Below are 20,605 nucleotides of genomic sequence, written 5' to 3'. Positions count from 1 at the left end.
TCCGGCGGGAAACTCCGGAGACTATTCTTGTCCTCCATCACCCAGCCCCTCCAGATCTGAATGTCATGAATTTCACAGCTACTCTCCAGGCCACGATAACAGAGGGATGAGGGGGAGTCATGAAAATAAATTAATAAATAAATAGACAGAATAGGAAGGCAGAGAAAAACAAGGAAGGGGAGAAGAGAGAAGGTGCATGTTTGAGCCTGGTGACAGGCGTACACACACACACACACACACACACACACACACACACACACACACACACACACACACACACACACACACACACACACACACACACACACACACACACACACACACACACACACACACACACACACACACACACACACACACACACACACACACACACACACAATTAAGCCGAACAGGCCCCAGTTGCTTTTTATTCTGTCGCTACACGCCCCACTCACAGTCATTAGTAGTGAGCTGGAGAGGAGACGAAGATGAAATATGAAGTCACAATTCACACCACGAGGGTGGGAGCAACGTATAGCGAGGGCACAATGAAGCAATTTGGAGACCCACTTCAGATATACAATCTGACTGAAAGACCCCAGGAGAACACGTAACTCGACCTCGGGGGTGAACAAGCAGAAGCGGGAGCCCATTAGAACAAAGAAAGAAAAAAAAAAAAAAAAAGAAGAAAAGATGCAGAGAAAGGACAAGGAGAAGATGGATGGGAAACCAAGATCATTTTTCATGTAACAACCACTGAGTCCAACCAGGAGGAGAGAAGCTTGCCCGTGGGCCACGTCTTTGGATTAATGACTTTGCAGACAGAGAAGCAACAGATACTCAGTTAGGGTCTGACTTTGATTTATCCATAGAAAATGGATCGGGACATGAAGATGATACAGCAGAAAGATTTGCACTCATGCAGCCGCTTGAAAAAATAATCTTTCATTCAGGCCTTGGTGCCTGTCCACCTTCAATAGGACCGACCTGTACTGCCTTTACAGAGTTTGTGTCCTTCTTCCCGGCCTTTTCCATCAGATTAAAATTGTTTTCACTTCAGTTACATCCGTAAAAGAAGCACCTGGGATGATCAGCAGCATATGGTAACGGTTCAACACGATGTGTTTGTGATAATAAAACAGAGGCTGTTTAATGGAAATGTGCCTATCACACAAGAGGTTTTGTTTGTTGGCAGCTGTGGATGTAAGACTTAATTGGTTGCTGGCGATATGCAAATGAGCTGTCACTTTGTGATATAATGACATTTAAAGATCTTGGTAAGAACGAATGTCATATAAAATGTCAAGCTGCTTGATTTTTCTCTCGGTGCCCCAAATACTGTACGAACAGATGAGCGGTCACTTTTCAAAATAAAACCAATTCACCCTCTTCTTATCTTTTTTTTTTTTTCATATGCAGTGATTAATTCAAGAACATTGGGTGTGATAAGACAACAGTATTTAAAGTTATATACTGTACTGCATAACAACCGTCTCCAGTCGTGTGAAGAGATGAATGTGTCATCCTGTGTGTGTGCGCTTTAAACCTTTATGGTGAAAATGACCATATTTGATCATCTTTTTGATATTTTGGTCACATATAAATAATATTTGGTGTTCTTTTTTAAGACCATCTCTCTAAAAAGCCACAAATGTTGAAAAAAAAATTGGCATTGAAATATGTTTTAACAACACCCAACGTGTGAAAATTATTTATTTCTAAACATTTCAATGAAGGCCATATAAAAGGTTAAAAGACGCTGAAGTGGAGGTAAAATGCAATAAAGGAGTTAAGACCATATACTCTTTCCTTGTATCCAGTGCTGAAGCCATGTTTAAACATGTTATCAGGGCCCGTATGGAAAACCATAAATATTTCAGTGCCTTTGTTGCAAAGAGAGTATTACGATGGATTCTTTTATTAATCCATTCAGCTTCTATCGCATCTTGTATACAACTCGGGATCACAGGGTGCTGGAGGCCTGTTGAATGTGGAGGAAGGCAGTGCGCAACCTGGACAGGTCGCTCGTCCATCACGAGGCAATTACTGAGAGAAACACAAACACATTCACATCGACGGAGAATTCAGCCACAAATCGGCTTCAAGCAAGTTTGGTAGTTAAGCTGTGCATCCAGAGAAAACCCGTTCACAAGCAGAGCCTGAGAACTTCCCACAGAAAACCAAGACGCTCTCACTATGAGTGCTCGCCATCAATTCACTCAAATTAAATGCAGCAACCAAACTGCAGTAGGAAGTGTAAAGTGTTCAAACCTCACACATTTTGTTTGCTTTTGATGTATTCAGTGATGTGTTGAATTCTTTAAATCAATCAGACAAATTATTAAATTCAGGAACACATCTTTTTGAAGATGTCGCGGCACTGGCCGCCCTGCTTGACAAGGCGCCAGCTCATGCGGCGTCGCTGACGGCAAGGAAGCTGCTGTCTCTCGGCAACACTGAACCCATAAGACGGCGTACATTTGTAGTCTGCTGTTGCTGTCCAAGGGGCTGAGAGCTGCTGCACTGTGGACAGCAATAACCAATGCTGATGAAAAATTCACTTACGCCACCGTACATGCAGTTCAAAGTTGATACCATTTGAGGAATGGCTTGAAGCTCATAAAGTGGACAGGAAACATCCATGCATTGATAACGAGACTGTGTCACTCTCACCTCACTGGCTCCGGTCTGAGTCCATGTAAGGGAGCGTGTGTGGAGTTTGCATGTTATTCCTGTGCATTCATGCACGGGTTTTCTCTGGTTTCCCCTCTAAAGTCCAAAAACGTGCATTTGAGGTTACTTGGTCTTTCTAAATTCCCCTTTAGTGTGAACGTCTATGCAGTGAGCGGTCCAGGGTGTTACCCATGTTCACCCAAGTCAGATGATATCAGCTCCATTGTTAAACCCGAGTTGAATGAAATGAATAGAAGATGGGTGAATGGAATCAATTTAGAAGGGTATTGACGAGATGAAAGGTTTTAAAATGCAAACATGGCCTTATTGCACGTAAAAAAATAATTATTTTAGTTCGCCCATCCCAGCACTAAAAAAGCTCAACTCAAACAAAAAGGTATTCTAGGGATCCTTCCACAAATATATGCACATGCACGCTTTGCAAAAATGTTTCATCACACGCATACTTTTCACACACGATAAAAGTAACTGAAGCGTGTACAAGTACAAGCTCGAAATGGGCCGTACAACATCGGCTGAATGTAAATGAGCTCCGCGGCACAGTTTATCGGCGGGCGGCGTGATCTCCATGTTCATACAGTTTTGTGCCCTTTGGCATGGGTCTTCAACTTCAGTTGTGGCATCAAAAGAGCAAAGCTGCTCTTTCATTTTCCTTTGTTCCCACTGTGGTGCTGCGGCCTTTCACTAACTCTGATGGGTACAAGCAACGTCCGATTCCTGCTGTGGCCGTGACACTTTGAAGGTCCCCAGACTTCCGCCCAAAGCTGCTGCAGCTGTTTCCAGCCCACTGGGGATGTTTATCAACCAAACGTAACACTGGGCTGTTCCGACTTGGCCTCGTTCCACAAGGGAGGCGACAATTTAAAATGAACGCCAATACTCTGGTAACGTATTTTTGAGAAGTTTTATTTATTCAAGATAAATAACAGATGAGCAACACTCAATATATATTCTACTCTAGATGTTAAGCCTACCAAATGAAATCACAAAAAACATCTAAAACTCTTTAATGAGCTCAGGAAAACTCTGTCTATGTGGCCCCTACATGATACACCAATATATAAGGAATAAATATCCCTAATCTAAGAAATCATTTTACTGTCTAGATAGAGCTGCTCAGGCTGGTTTAATCCAAAAACAGTTGGAAAGTATTTGGATCAGTGTGATAACTGCAAATAATATATGTAGCACAACAAGGATATTGTATGTTATCCCCTTCCCCCCTCCCCCCTTCCCCCTCCCCCCTCAACTTTCTTCTCTCTCTCTTTGTGCGTTCCCCCCCGGTCGTGCACGGCAGCCATGCCAACTTCTGACGGAGAAGGCAACAGGAGGAGACTCCAGGTCTCTCCCTGTTGCAAGACCAAAAACTGTTCTGACTCCGAAGGCTCTCAATCACATCATATTATTGGCCCAAGCTGCCGAACAGGACAAGGGCAAAAAAAATTATTGAAAAAAAAAAAAAAAAAAAAAAAAAAAAAGGAATAAATATCCTTCAGTAGGACAAAGCCTCACTTTCACTGCAGGTTTGCTTTCATTCAATTCTTTTCTGGAAATGAAACTGTAAAGTTCTAAAAAACCAATATAACATGTGGTGACAAATGTACGATACGATCGAGAGACAAAAAGGTTGTTAGAAAGAAGGAATTAAAAAAAAAAGAATAATAATCTTCAAAGTCAGGGAGTGAAAACCACCTCCATGAGCTGGAGCCATGTCATCATGTCTTTGTTGCGGCATGATGGATAACTGGCAGCACAAGGTCACATCAAAGACAAGAGGAGGAGAAACGCAGCTTTGAATTCAATTTGAATTCAGTGACTCCTTGGTGACCGAGTCCCTGAATGTAAGAGCAGAATTTCAAACATCCAGTTACTGGATAGTGGCGGACTCATTGGAACAAAATCACCTCATGCAAATGAAAGAAATTCAGTGAGACTTGGGCAGTTCTCTGTATATTTGATGGGGTGAAGGAGAAAAATGTTAGCTGTTACTGCAACACATTAATCTACATGTAACACAGAGAGATTGATCTCGGCGGCCGTTTGCCATTAAGCACTGGAATCCACAGTATTTTTAATTAGTTATGGCATATTTTTACTCATGGTTTCTCAGTAGGACACACACTGTTATCTACAACATCTTTCCTTTTATCATGTTCCCAACATGCAGGGTATCACACAGCTCTATCTTTGTACATCCATGCATTTATGTTCACATAACAAACTGAAGTAGCAAAGTGTTTTTTTCCCCCCTTTTAACAGGGAGGTGAAACTATATCAGATTGGGACCACATGTAAAACATTTTTTGTATGATCAGATTAATATTCATTCTGTGGATATGTGATATCAGCTGTTTGAAATTAAATATGTTAGAGTGAATAAATTAGACTCTCGTAATCAAAAGGAGCTGATCCTAGACTCAAGTCAAGTGAATTTGCAATTTTTTGTTGTTGTTGTCATTGAGTTCACATTGGTCTTTTATTGAACATGAATAGCATTTGAGCAGCAATGAGAATCCTGAATATCAACCATTGGCACATATTGATTAGATCAGACAAAAGGTCTGAATTTAGTATCTTTAATGTGAAAACGACCCGAATAAAACTCCTTTCATTTAAATATTAGATTCAGTAGCTTGTTAGTTGACTTAAAAACGACGGGTGTACTTTCACACTTATGGTGCAAATACTTCAAAATTTCGTAGTGTTAGTATTCTTGACATAAGCTGTGTAAACATGGACAAAACTAAGTCAGTGTCACAGTACATGACTGTAATTTCAAGCTGTATTTTATTATTTAACACTCACTCTTATCGAATTCACTCTCATGTGGTCTGGGAAATCCACACACCCATTCAAATACTTTCAAATACTATTACTTTGTCCAACTCTGAAATAGATTTCTTGACTAAAGATAGAGCTGCTCGGTAATGTTTAAACCCAATGTAATGCTGAGCATATAAATAAATAAGTTAGCGTTCTATAATTGCTTTTGGTTGCTGAAAGGTCGGTGTTCTTTATATTAACAGGCCACCAAAAGGCTGACGCTTCGACAACAGGCAACCTGTCTGTTATCAGGATTGAGGAGTAACGGACTCCATGCATTAGTCTTCTGTCTTTTTGGATACAAAAGAGGTAACTGTTGTCTATGAACGCACAAAAATGTGTGATTATAAGAACCTAGATTGCATTTTACTATCATACTCAATCCACAACAGGTAACTGTCTCGGCTTGGTCTGACGCTTGCTTTGGATGTAAGAGGTAGTGGAGGAGAAAGAAGTGGACTTGTGATTAGATGCCAAATACTATTGTATACTAATACTGCAATATATAAAAAAAAAGATCAAACAGGGATGTACATCTAGTAGCAACTGAATGTATTTTCACAGTTGACCATAAAAAAATAAAAAATAAAAAAATTGTACAAGATGATGGATTGCACATATTGGAAATGGTGAGTGAACGGAGGTCAACCCTTCAGTTTTATTGCAACAGCCCTGGGGTATGTACCGTTTCTCAGTCTATTTGTTTTTGCTTTTATTGTTCTGTACTGCCTCTTTCTTGGTTGGCTTGGCCCCTCTGAGTATCAGATCAATTCAAGCACACATATATATATATATACTGGCAGGTTGTGGTTTCACATAAAATGATCAGCACCATGGACAGCGCTATAAAGTGATCAGCACTGCCCTGTCCATGGTGCTGATCATTTGATCGGCACACGGGAACTGTACAGTGGAAACAGGGGTAAAAGGTCATAATATAGACCAGGGGTGTCAAACTCGGCTGATTGCAGTAATGGCACCACACTCATGAATCTAATTAGTCCATAAAGCTCATTTGGAGTTTTTGTGTGTAGTAGTGTAGATCAATGTAATTGTTTTTAACAGCAGTCATTTTAAAAATACTCCGCAGTATTAGAAGGGTAAATTACTAAATTAATATAAAACTTTGTTCTGATAAAATCAGCTCCCTGAAGGATTTTGAATGTTCCCCCATTGACATTTTCTGGTACTTACCTTTCTTTAAAAGCCTCTCTTAGGTGAACAGAAATTATAGTTTTTAGTGGTGAAAGAAATTTCAGGGTAGAAATCTTGCTTTGAACACAAAATCATTCAAGCCAACTGCGAGGGAAATCAGATTGGGCAGATAATCATACTTGGCACACCTGTACCTGAATTGAAACATCAATAATTTTAAATGTCAGAAAAGTAAAGTACCTGATTACTTTTTGAGTAAGTTACTGATGAACATGTTATAAGTAACTTGTAACCGTAACTGATTATATTTCTAAAGTAACCCTCCCAACCCCGTGTAAACTAATGTACACTGTAATAGTACCATCAGTACAACCTACAACCATAGGAATCTACCATATTAGGTTTGGTCTCTGGGGCAGATGAGAGGGTTTCCCACTGAAAGTTTAATGGGGTGACTTTATTCTTCACTTCAAAGATCCTGTCAAATTCTAAGACGCTGCTCAATGAGTGTGTTAAAAATGTGTGTTAAAAATTCTGCAGGATTAAATAACTCTCTCTATAGTCTTTGATTTATTTCTTTTTTCCTGCTTATGTACTGACTTGTGATGATGCAAAGCTTTGCAACCTGAACATCGGGAAAGAACCAAAAGACAAGCAATCCATGCACCAAAAAAATTAATTTTAGAGCAGGCAATATTCCTCTGAGAAGCCAAAACATGGCAGAGTGAATCCTGTAACGAGTCCAACTCAGAGTTAAGGACGGCTCGGATAAGCAGTCAGCGATCCCGTTCACAAAGTTTGACTAAGCTTGATCTGGGGGGGGAGGAGTTTTTTACCGACACGGGGTACCACTGACCATGTTGTGACTAAAATTATATTGCATACGACTGATTAAAGAATTTTCATATTGAATTCAGTGGGATAGTTTATAACTAAAGTCCTGCTGATCTCTGTGTTGGAAGTGATGTGTTGTGATGATGCAATGATGAAAGAGTTCCTCTCATATTTGACAAAATATAAATATCACCAACCCCACAATAGTGGAAGCAATGTATCCTCCCTTTCTTAACCTTGACCAAGCATGTAAAATGTGGACAAGCAATATTAAAGTCTGCGACTAATGGGACGTCTACATGTACCATGAGGAGTCCGCGTGAGAAATGAGAGGAATTTCTTTGTAATGACGAGATGAAAAAGAAACGGACGTTCTACCTTGTCGGATCATTTCTAATCTTTCTTTGCTGAGTCACAGCTCCGAACAGATTTGTAGCAACCAGAGTGCACGTCAAAAGAACAGGGGTAAAAAAAAAAAAGAAAAAAAAAAGAAAGGCTATAACATCCTTGAGCTGTTTTACTGCTTGCTACAGACAATTTAAGCAGACAGCTATGATATATAAATAAATATGATATCGCATAAAATGACACAAAGAGCCGAGCAATAGGAAAGCAAATTGTTCTTTTTTGGCTGCTTGCATGTAGAGCTCATATTTATCATATTTCTTTCTATAACCTCATACAAATAAATCATTGAACATTGAACACACACCAACTATTGTTAACTGATCAATTTGAAACAAGGTTGTTACAATAACAGATTTTTATTACATGATTGTGACAATAGATCACAATATGGCCAGACTTCTTATGCTGAAGTAAAGAATAATATGTAAAACAAAGAATTGATAAAAACTACATTATTCTTCATATACTATGTGTCATTTAAGTTGCCTTCACACTTAAAAAAACCACAAAAAACAAAACACATTAACTACAAACAACACATCTGGAGCGACATCTTTAAAAAGTGGATTGTTGTTTCAGCAGGAACCTTTGGAGGAGATAAAGCCAGCAGACTGCAAGCAAAGAGTTCTGAAACCCCAAGGTGATAAAAACATCTCTTCCTGCTTTCCATTGTGGAGATGGCATCAAAGCAGTGACCTTGAGAAAAGCCATATCTACATCTTCGCCGTCGTTTGTCGCTGAAAATCCACCGCACCTGAAAAATCTAGGCAATTAAAGTGACCCTGCGCCGACACGCGAGGCTCTAGACCTGCAACACACTTCTTGACAGGCTCATCTGTCACTTCAAGCAATGAGATGGAGCCGCGACCACTGCTCCGCTCATTCGTTTGATCCAAGGGTCAGAAAAGTTGAACCTGCTCAAGGCAGAGGTCCGAACAAAACACTGGACAAGAACAAGAAGTACAGCTTGCTTACAAAATAAACACCAAGATGATGGGGGAGTCATACTTGCATGTTAAAGAGCTTAAGTGATGCTGCATCGTATTAAACTGCCGAGAAGTTAAAGAACATCAGAATTCCATTTAAGTGCTAAAATTCTAAATTCTTCTGATGACTAAATATTTTTCGACCAAAAGTAATTAATACATGAGAAAAACTGGCGAGTGATGTTTTGCTGTACTGTATTGTTCATGGCATTAGTAGAATTGTCATTATATGTTGGTTTGAATGTATTTTACACCGTGTGGCAACAAACAACATCATAATTTTGGCCACTTTGAATGTAATATAGCCATTAAGGGGATAACTTGCCAATTATGTAATAAAACAGCAGAAGATCATTAATTGTAATTGAGAGGCGGTGCATCGCCAAGGCAAGTTTATTTATAAGGAACCATTAAGACAGAAAAAATGGAAGAAATAAATTAAAACAAAGTGAATGAGAAAGGCTTTTTTTTTTTTTTAAATGGGCAATAACCAAGTGTAAAGGCTTTATTCAAATAGAAGTAAAAATCTCGTGTTTATTGGCTTTATTACATTCGAAATGGCCAATACCGTTGACAGCTATTGCATTATAAATTGGAAATGTACAAATAAATGTGATTCAGACAGGGAGATTACAAGGAAACGCAGAATGTAGGTAAGATTACAGTACCTTTGTTCTGTTTTATCCACAATCGGTCTTGGGGTTCATGAGGACACTATTTGTGTTGGTGGAGACGGAGATTGTGTAGAAGATTCTACAAAACCAGGATCAAACTCTAAATAGTGCTGTCGGCCTCATGCCGAGGACTGAATCGAATGGAGTCACAGCTGGTCTCAGAGAGTATCGCAACACTCCCTCGCTTGTGATAACACTTAATTAGAGGCCTTACAACTCATTCCCTCTCTGGCTACTCCATGTGGGTTTCACCCTGGGGGGGGCGCTGTTGAAGTAATCAGGGGGCCCCTGTGTGAGCTATATATACTAGCAAAATCTTCACATTACCAGCATTTAATGTGTTTTTTTTTTTCTTTTACACACACACACACACACACACACACACACACACACACACACACACACACACACACACACACACACACACACACACACACACACACACACACACACACACACACACACACACACACACACACACACACACACACACACACACACACACACACACACACACACACACACACCTCACTCATCCAACAGCACAGTGCTCACACCTGTGCTGTGCTTCCCTTATCCAGACTTGACGGCTGAAAAGAAAAAAATGCTTGGGCTTTTGTATGGTCTGTTCTGCACTCACGGTGACATTTTTTACATTCAACCTAAAGGCATAAACAGAACGCATGTTGTTGTGACAGATAACCTCCTAAAGAATGCTGTGTTTTCGCCTAAATGCAGCACAAGGCCTGTCAGATTATTGTTGTGGTATTTTTGCAAGCCAGGATCTCACCAACAGCTGATAAAATGGAGAAAAGACTCAAACCAGGAGCAGGAATTCTGCCATTGTGCGTCGGCATTAAGAAATTAAAGCAGATTACAACATGAGTTTGGTGAATTTAGAGCTTCTTGGTCCATGATGTATTCGCAGTACTTTGATTGAATCACACCAGACGTCATTCAGTGCAGAACAAACCCTGTCTGTTTGTAAAGCAGGTCTCAGTTTGCTACCATAGTTAAAAAAAAAAACAGCGTTCACATTTCATTGAACGAACCTCGGGAACAGAGTCATCGTAACAGGGTTCATTCTAAATAGACCAAACGAGTGGGAACAAACCAAGAGTCCAGTTGTTTCTGTAAAACATCCAATTTGTTTTCTTGTAATAATGTCACATGTGTGAAGATATCATCACTCCTGAAAGGTTCAGGACAAAAACGAAAGCAGTGGTGAATCCTAATTTTCCATTTTGTCGCTGACAGCATGTTAGAAAATGTCTTAAAAGTCAAATCCATTCAAAAAGTTATTTTTAGACTATCTGGCTTGGATAAGAGATCAATGACAATAGTGTGAGCGCATGGGTGTCGTTTAATTCATTCAAAATATGATCTGAAGCATTTTCCACATTGTTAGGAATGACACTACTGTAAAGCAATAAAAGACAAAAGCTGACAAGTTCATGCAAAGCAGCTTTGCCAGTCCACACAGGATGCAGTTTTTGCACCTTGTAACCAGAGCTGACCGAAAGCCAAGTCATAAATTATTCAACCTAAGTACACAGGCAACCAATACAGATTGTTTTGTTGTTTACTGAAGTGGCTTTCACTACCCCGACTGTCAATGACTCAAGGAAAGAGCCACTCAACTGTAGTATTGGAAATGATATGGAGCTTGAAAACTGGTCAAAGCACTTCATAGGGAACTGGCACAGCAATCAAACCAAAGAAAATAAATAAATAAATGAATAAACAGCTTGACAGCAGAGATACAGGAAGTCCGAGATTGATGTGAACTCACGTCAGGCAGACTTATAGCCAATGCAATCCAAAATAAATACAATTTGAATAATTATACAATACGACTGAGAAATACACACACTTATCCTCACAGTGGACCGTCTGTCTCGGGCCTGGAGCCCATGCGTCCTGTTTACCACACTATTGACCGGGTCTGTAATTACCAAGCTTGGCGGTATAGCCATTGTAAGGCCTCCTCATCAGGTGACATGGGTACTAAAAGCACAGTGCGTCTCTGAAGGCAGCAGGGCTTTAAAGGAAAGCAATGCTGCCTTGTGCCTCTTTGTTGCAGAATCCGCGCAAAGGTAATAATCTCGTGAAAACAGCACCGCACAAAGTGACCTGGAGTGTTCCCGCTACATGGCAGCTGGCCAAAGACAGAGCGGCAATGCAAAAATCATAGAATTTTTTTATTTTCTTTTTTAAATTCTTTTCACTTTGGGAAGTTGTTTCTCAACCTGCAGGGTAAAACATGAAAGCCGAGGCTCTTTCATCTTTGAGTAAGGTGTTTAAACGTAATGATGTGGCTTTACCTGTAAGGCGCTCCTCTCGTCAGCAGCTCCTTTAAAAGAGAGAAAACACACATTCAGATCATCTATTCAAAACTCTTCTGGTCCAATTCCACTCAATTTTCTCAAGATTAAAAGGAACAGCAATACCAGAGTCAGCAGACCAGCACATTTCATCACCGAACCATTTGCTGGCTCAAACCACCCATTTCAAAACAATTAATGGCACATGGTGTGTCACTACAATGTGAAATTAATCACATCTTATTTACTCCAGAGAAAACATCACTATAGCGTGCCATATTTAGCTGCGCCCTGACTGATTTGTTGACTTAAATGTGGCACACATCCCCAAGCAGATTAAAACACCCACCCGCCCCTCCGCCTGTGTACACTGAATTTAACTGGCAGCCGCAAGAACACACATCATGAATATCAATTATTGTTAAAGTGGAGCTGTGAAAATTAGCGGGGCAGTTCTATTGTGTAGGTTAATGGAAAGCCAGAAAGGCGTTAACTGTCGGGTTAATGCCGCTACTAAGCCACCATGGCAATTCTGTCCTTGAGCTTGAATAATAAATTGAAAATGCATGTGAACCCACATTTTTGGTTGGCAACATGCAAAGGGTTTATTAAGAGAAAACCAAACCGGTTTATTAAGAGAAAACATTAGCAAAAAAAAAAAAAAAAGGAGCAACTGGAACAAACATTAAAACCTTTCATTTACCCATGACATGTCCAGCTTCGAAAATACTCATATTATATAACTTCAGTTATTTACAAGGTTTTGCTCCAATTCAAGTAAAGTGAATAACATCTGTGACACAATAAAACCTGTCGGAGAACGAAGACAAAGAAACCAAAAGCCTTTCGGCATTTAGGTTGATAAAGACGTTGACATTGAGCTACATCGTGTGACTTTTTTTTTTTTTTTATATCTGCGCGAAACACAAACAGGAACTGAAAATATTTCTAATTACTGCCAGTAATCGACTCCTGTTTGATTCAGGGAAGTTTAAGTCACTTTGACAAGTTGTTTTCGTGCACATTTTTCCAGGCTAACATGGATAAGAGATCGTCATTATTGTATTTTTAAAACAGCAGTTCAAGAAATACTTGCTCGTGTTGAAAATCTACATTTTTAATTGTGCCTTTGAGTGCTGTCAAAAGGAGAATATATTGTAGACATGTTTTCTAATCAGGTATTGTTACACCCACACAGCAAAGGCACAGATACAGTATATAATAATAAAAGGTGCATGTTGGACAGAATTACATGCACATTAATGTAAAGCGTTGCATGAAGGGTGTATAAGAAAATGTCAGTCAAGAAGTATTAAGACTATTGAGTTGTTTATGATAAGAATTTTCATGGAATTTGCTTCCAAGATGTAAAAATATATAATAACCGACGACGACTTTGGACTGGGCCGTTACAGGAGTTTCATTCCGAGGTTTATGTATACTGCAAGTGACAGTATCATCTTACCATGAGCCGTTTGAGCTGATGAAGTAAACCCCGAGCATTGCAGCAAAGCAGTCTGCTCCATGGTGGAGCTGTAAAACTGTCTGCACAGTGACCTGACGGTATACGGTGGATAGAATCCAAAAATGCTAAATCCATCAAATATGAGGATTACTCTAAAATCCCCACAATATGCATGTTTACATTGGAAAAAATTTTTATATGGCCACTTTCTACATAGTACATTCTGTACTAATATTAATATGTTAACTGAGCTCAATGTCTTTGGACTGCAGGGATTTTCTCATTATCACAAGCATCAGTGATATCTGGTGGGCACTAATCCTAATTAACAGTTGGAGGCAAGGTTAATTACCCTCTCCAGTTATCTTAATTTACCTATTCTACCAAGACTGATACAGAAAAGGAATGAATACGATGGAGTCGTCCGCAAATGTAATCATAGTGTCTTGATGAGAGGAGTGAGATAATCATCCGACTTTCAATAGAGTAATAAAAAATGAATCAGCTGTACACAAACAGTAAACGTGAACCCACAAATTTCTGACATAGACGGAACTCTGCTAAATCCTACCTGCAGCTCACCGTACATGCGGTGCACAGTGCGCGTTTGCGTGAACAACTCACCTCCACATTTGTGCTGAAATAGCTTTGTCTTATTGAATTTCACCCTCGGCTCAAACAAGAGGTGCAGTAATCAATACATCTGTACCACCTACACATATAAACCTGGGAGTCATCATCAAGGGAGCAAATGAAACACGTTTGTTTTGTGTGGAGGATTCTGTCCACATTTGTTTCCCTGGCTTTTCTATTTATTTATTTATTTATTGTTTTTTGTTCATGTGGGTCATCATGCTTGAGGGCTTTGGAAGACTAAACCAGAGACTTGTTTTTTCTTCCCCCCCAAAATCGTTTTCTGGATGAACATGGACTAGAAACAGAAACTCTTTCACCTGTAATCCCCAGCCACACCCAGCGCATTTATTCAAACAAACGAAGCGCTTCATTATTACATGTTAATGAGAGGCGTGTGTGCGGTCGCACAAAGCAGAGCTGCAAGTGGCAAATGTAAAGTGGCACTAAATGCGCAGTTTAAACTGCAGTTAAAAACAGGAAGCCGGCCCGAAGCATCTAAACACGGCCGAGCTGGCTTCTCCCCCGTGTCCTCTGACGACGGTCTCGAGGCCGAAGCAGGAAAAGGTGAACAGACGTTGAAAAATAATGCGTGTGGATCAATGCGACCTCCTAAAAGACCCTCAAGACCTTCAGCAGACACATGCAAGATACAGTTGACATTCCAGATTCCTTTTTTTTTTTTTTTCAGGTCTGAAGCTGAAGTTGGCGTTTAGCTTTCCCCGATACAAAATGTGGGACGCTGCGATTAGCGATGCCGCAGCAGCGATTTCCCAAGGAACTGCAGGCGGGATTGGACTGCCACCTCAAATCTCTTCTTCTGAAAGTGGCAGCTTTGCACGGCGCTGCAGCCGCACGGCGACTCTCTGACGCACACAAGTTAAATAACAGTTGCTCCCAGTGTTTTTTTTGCTTGTTTTTTTTTCCCTCCTCACATCTCAAGAAAAGCTGCGAATCGCGTCTGGGTGAAAACTGAAAGGAGCGTTTGGCGTGAGATGGTCACTAAGATACACGATGTACGGCGACAAAAACTGTAACCAGTCGTCAGAGTGTCTCATATATGAACAATTCATGCGATAATCCGTCACATCAGTGACATTAATAGTTCTATCCCGCACTCGCAGGGCTCTCTGCATTTAGTTTGCACGTTATCCATTTTTATAAATCAGGTTTTCTATAAGAAGATGTCTTCCTTTTTAGATTGAAGGCTTAATTAGTAAGAAGAGTGGCTTGGAAAAATTTCTGTTCAGTAAATGGAAGATAATTCAGGTTCACATTAAAGAAAGTTTCCCCTCGGCTTCACTATTTAAAGAGGTTTGGGCCGCCACTCATACACGGCAGTGTCAGAATCAGTAAGTAATTACTCCTTAAAGTCCAAGAGATTGAGAAATTAATAGCTATAAGATCTGCGCTGGTCCGTGAGGTGACTGGGGCAATCTTCAATCAGTCTGAGAGGGAATCCCAAGATTATCTTCACTGTCAATCCGTGTGATATATCATCGCAAAAGCTGCAGAGGTCAATTCGATTTGAGCTCAGATATACTTGTACTTACTATAAATATATTTCTTCCACCAACTGTGATTGAACAGCATCGTAATAGAGTGTGCCGTTTGGAACATTACGGCACCCGAGAATAAAAAGCCAGATGTGAGCCTTTCCCACAGGCGTTAGACTTAAGACTGCCGTCACAGCCGTCATACAGCAACACGCCCAGAGATGGAAGCAGGACGAGGACCAGAAAAAGCAGCCCCGACTTCAGCCAAGTTCACAACGGCCTCTTTGACACGTGAAAAACCAGAAACTTCAAGTGACATCGTCAAAAACAAAAACACAAGGCTCGCCATGTGCAATCATGATTCCATATCCTCAGCTTACTTAGAAGCAAAAAAATAAAAAATAAAGAGAGAACAAAAAGAAAAACAATCAAATTGTGCGTTTTAATGAATTTTTGATTGTGTGCCTGGTCCAAATCCCAGGAGGATTTTTTTATTTTTTCAGAATGTAACAATAAAGGAAATAAAACACGATGAAGCCGTGGCTGGCGAGGGCAGATGTCCCTGAGAGCTGAAGGCATGGAAAACATTCGGAGGATGAGAGGGAGAAACAATGGTTAGCCAGAAGCCAGAAGACGAAAACAGGGAGCATTGTGAAGCAAACAAAGTTTTCTCAATTAAGCGCTCATATTCACAGTATACAGGACCTGGGGGGTATGTTTTGTTGAGCTATGGTTCAAAGAAAATGACCGGGGAAGAAAAACCCTTTTACTCACATCTCCAGAGGGAAAACGGCTCAGCTGGGTTGTATTTTGGTTTTTATTATCCGAGCATTCGTCCCTGATATTTGGGGTATTTGATATTTCAATTGCTAAGCAGAATTGTCATCCAAGCAGTCCTGCTTTATCATCCAACTTTGTGAAATAAAACTTAAACAAAACAAATGGGAGAAGCAATAATTTAGCAACACTTTTCTGAAAACTTGGCAAAGGCTTTCTTTTGGGGTCAAATGAGGACGTAAGGTGTGGATGTCATGACGGAGGTTATAGGGAGATAAGAAAGGATGCACAAGTCGGCAAAATCTTAGTCCCACACATGACTAAACTAATCTTTCTTTCAGTTTCTGCATCGTTCTGGAGGAGGCCTTTATAAAGTGTTTATAAGAAGTTAATGGATGTAACTTGTGAACAAAAGTAACTGCAGTTTCTAATCCATCCACTGGGGGTCGCACTGTCTCAGTACGAGGTTGTGAAGGAGCATTAAGCGAACAACAGAAGGCGGCAAAGATCTTAGCGGAGAGAGAGAGAAGAGGATAAATTGCTAACATTAGCTCACGAAGGTGAGAACACGTTTACGAATAAATATGAGGCTGTCCCTTTTTTTAGGCAGAATCGTTTTTTTTGACCATCGGGGGGAAATTAATTGTGTATAAAAGCCCTGGGTCTCGCCAGAGGGATGTGACCTATAACATTTTACACAGCTGTCAGTAAATGACACTATTGTTTTCCTCTTCCCTCTCGCAAAATGAAAAAAGAAATCAAAAACAAGCCTTCTTGATGACAATACAACACAGCAAACCTTGACTTATACGTGTATGTACAGAAGGAACCAACACACAGGCAGCATCAAGCTCTTTGCTTGGTATTGAATTGAACTCAATCCACAGATCAAGAGAGTAGCGAGTGTCCGTATCATCACAGCAAGCAACTAATTTACCATTATCTCATTCCAATTGTGAGACAATGAAGAATGAATTTGGTAAATCATCATTATACCGAGTTGCATGTAAAACACAGGGTTGCGAATAATGTACTAAAAAAGCAACAGTAACTAACAGCATTTGACCTGACCGGAGCATAAAAGATGTCCAAGTTTAAGTAACAGGAACAGTATCTTGTGTCCACTGTAATTAATAGTGATAAATAAATGTTATCTTATCATCATGAGTCATGACTAACTGACATATGAAACAACCCCCCCCCCCCCCAAAAAAGAGCTGAGAAATACTATAAACACGCAGACTGCTGTAGACAATTTTTTTCCAGACTCTACTAAAATCCAGATTGTGGTGCATCTTCCTCCAACTAACTCTAATGCTTCTTAACTAATCATCAGGTTGGCCTTCACTGTGCTGAAAGCTGAATTAATGTGTTACGGCAACACTACTACTTAAGAGAAATACTTAAGAGTAATGAAACTTACTTCATCATTAACCTTGTACTTCCAGTCAGTCAATGATAACGACTCCTTAAATAAATAAAATATAACTCAAAGTAACTGTAATCATCATTAGGATATGTTTTCCAGTCGCTATAGGTGCTTTGAACGTGACAGCCAGAGACTAAAAATACACTGAAGCACTAAGTATAGGATGCAGGAGTCATCACAGAGGAACCCAATGACCTCATAAAAGCAATTTCCCATCAGTCTGATGCACACTGTATATTTATGACTGACAAGTTTTAGTCTAATGACATCCTCACTCCAGCGATCCATCACTGCCGCGGGCCTCGCTCGCTCAGTGCCACAAACAGCCAGACTATCAGGAGACCAAGGAATGTAGAATAAATGGCGCAGGCACCGCTCGAAGTCCCTCACCTCGCACCGGCCTGCTTTAAATGCCGTTCCCTTACAATCATTGATAAAGGTTTACCTGATGTGACGGGGGCGCAGTGCAGACAGCCCCCTCAACTCCTCATTATAGTAATTGCGTTTCCTTCCTCTCATTGCTTTCTGGCGTGGTGCGAGGCAGCGTCACTTATCTTGCTGACATTTCACTGCAGCGTGGGGTCTCCGCATGTGTGAATGAGCAATGACTGCATGTTACGAGAGTGGAGCATGAGGTTCAGCAACTTTACCTTTGGACACAGTCATCTACGCAAAAATACTAATTAACAAGCAAATCACACTTGCAGTGTCTCTTCTGGCTCGGTTGACAACTACCGTTATAATTTTAACATTTACACTCTGCTTCTTGTTTTATTCATCCTTTATCAGGTAAGTGACTATAATCGGTAACTTCCACATCTTCCAAACAAAACGAGAGTTAAAGACAGTCAGATGATATATGCTAAAATGATTCTGCTAATCGTGATGCTTGTGACAAGTCTTCGTTCTGGTCCCACTTCCTGTTATATTTTGTACCCGGACACTTCACTTCCTGTCACCTCCCTTACTAATGTACTGTTGTCCTTGCTGCTCTTTGAAGTTATTCTTCTTGTGGGATTATTGGATTTGGGATTCAAGTTGCCCTTTGCATTTCCAAAGTGTATCAGAGGAGGATTGTTTTGGCTTGAAAGTATTTGAACAACATCAACATGTTAATAGAAAAAAATGGAGAGGGTACAGATGTTTGTTGAGATGAGGACGGACGAAGGCGAACAGGTCATCGCAGTCATGAGTTGTGACTCACGTCTCTTGCAGGCTTGTAAGCGATGCACTGAGATTTCAGGCTCTCCCAAAACCCAAATTTCTCTCATTGCGTCATCATCATGCTGCATCATTGCTCTGCTGTTCTTTGCACTGGACGAGTGTAGCATCGGCGCTGTAAGTTCATAGGGCTTCGGAAAAAAAAACAAGACTTCAAAAGAGCACCACAGACCCGTTTTTCCAGGGCTCTTCATTAATCACTGCACTAACCAGACTTCAGCAGGACTCCCACCAGCTCTCAGTTCAGGGAACAAATCATTTGCCTTCGCATTAGTGCTTTTACATTTTAAGGAGTCCTGAAATGGCTTTTCGATGTTGCTTTGCAACCAACAACACCATGCTTTGTTCAGATGTCTCTTGAGATTCATATGGAGACAATAATTAAGACAAATCCAGTCAGTCAATACATCCACTTGACGCAGGGTGAAATAATTGAATCAGCATGTTGTTTCCCCTGAAAAATTGGCTTTTTATTTTACCATTTCTCGATCCTTCTTTCTTGACATTACTGATTATTTACCTCAAATTGACCGTTAATCACCTGTTCCACCAGTGCATCTGGCAAAGCTTATTATAGTCTCCTATTCAATTCAATAAATGACCTTTAGTTTGAAATGTTGTACTTTAGAATCTTAATCCGCCATTAGTTACCTGCATAGAACGCCTGGGTATCCGATGAAGATGGGCATTATGCTCGATTAAAGTCATTGATCAAACCACGAGCAAAAAAAACATCAGCGCAAAAGGTCTGCTGCAGCACATCGCAAGAGTTTTACGTGCCAATTAGGGATGCACATTTTTTCACTTCCGATCCGATCCCGAAACATGAATTTGGATATCTGCTGATACTAATACTATTGCGATTCCAGAGCTCTGTTTGCTTTAATATTATTATTACCATTATTGTTGATGAGGCTGTAATAAACTTCTCTCTCCAGGCAAGTATAAAATGTAGAATTGTATGCATGTATGCTCCCAAAAGGCAACTTGAGGTTAGTATAAGGTCAGGAAAGGAAGCAGTCCAAACTATATTTGTTCAATTTGGACAATGTGGGGGTCTGCGTCATCGTCTCATAATAAACTTGTTCCATCTTTAAAACTTCAGAATCACTTTATTAATCACTGGGGAAATTCTTTAGCAACGCAGTACAAACAGCATTTTCCCCCCCGACACTAACGATTGGGACTATTTTCACAGTTTTGAGTGGAGTAGGACGCAGCTTCACGGAGGTCTGAATCGAAAGCTACAAGCTGCTTTTCATTGTTTTGATGCTGCGGTCAGCGCTGTTCTCCTCGGCGAGCTGGCGTTTAAAAACGGTGACGTCTGGCTGCAGAGCGCCGCCCTGCCGTACAATGGCTGTGCAAACATTGCACGTTGCTGTGGTGTTTCCATCGTAAAATAAAACAGCGGACGTGTTGTCACGAAAAGTTGGATAGCACAGTGCTACTACGCTTGCCTGCTCGCTGGCTCCAAACTGTGGAGCGGATTCCCTGACTCATTACTCCGCCTCTCATTGAGACCCGCCTCCATTCAGGAAATCCATTCCACATTTTTGCAAAGCAGCCGGCAGGGAAACTGCTGTGGAGTCATTTCAGCAGACAGTAACACACAGACGTGACTCATGGATCAGAAATCTCAGCAGGTTGAATCGTAAATTTCTGATTGGTGAATTACGTTGGTTTTGGAACCCACATCCACGTCCC

At 40.5% G+C, this 20,605-nt stretch overlaps 1 protein-coding gene across 4 annotated transcripts in view; it reads right to left on the bottom strand.

Moving 5' to 3' along the window:
• Positions 1 to 20,605, bottom strand: part of rap1gapb (RAP1 GTPase activating protein b) — a 106,774-nt gene that overhangs the window by 72,338 nt on the left and 13,831 nt on the right. For all 4 annotated transcript variants that reach the window (XM_080462075.1, XM_080462076.1, XM_080462079.1 and 1 more), the window contains exon 2: positions 11,881 to 11,909. The gene's annotated coding sequence lies outside the window, so the exon portion shown is untranslated. The remainder of the gene's footprint in view (positions 1 to 11,880; positions 11,910 to 20,605) is intronic.

The sequence above is a fragment of the Lipophrys pholis genome (genome assembly GCF_963383615.2).
Source record: "Lipophrys pholis genome assembly, chromosome: 4".
NCBI classification, from domain to species: domain Eukaryota; kingdom Metazoa; phylum Chordata; class Actinopteri; order Blenniiformes; family Blenniidae; genus Lipophrys; species Lipophrys pholis.
This window is presented reverse-complemented; position numbering and strand designations above follow the sequence as displayed.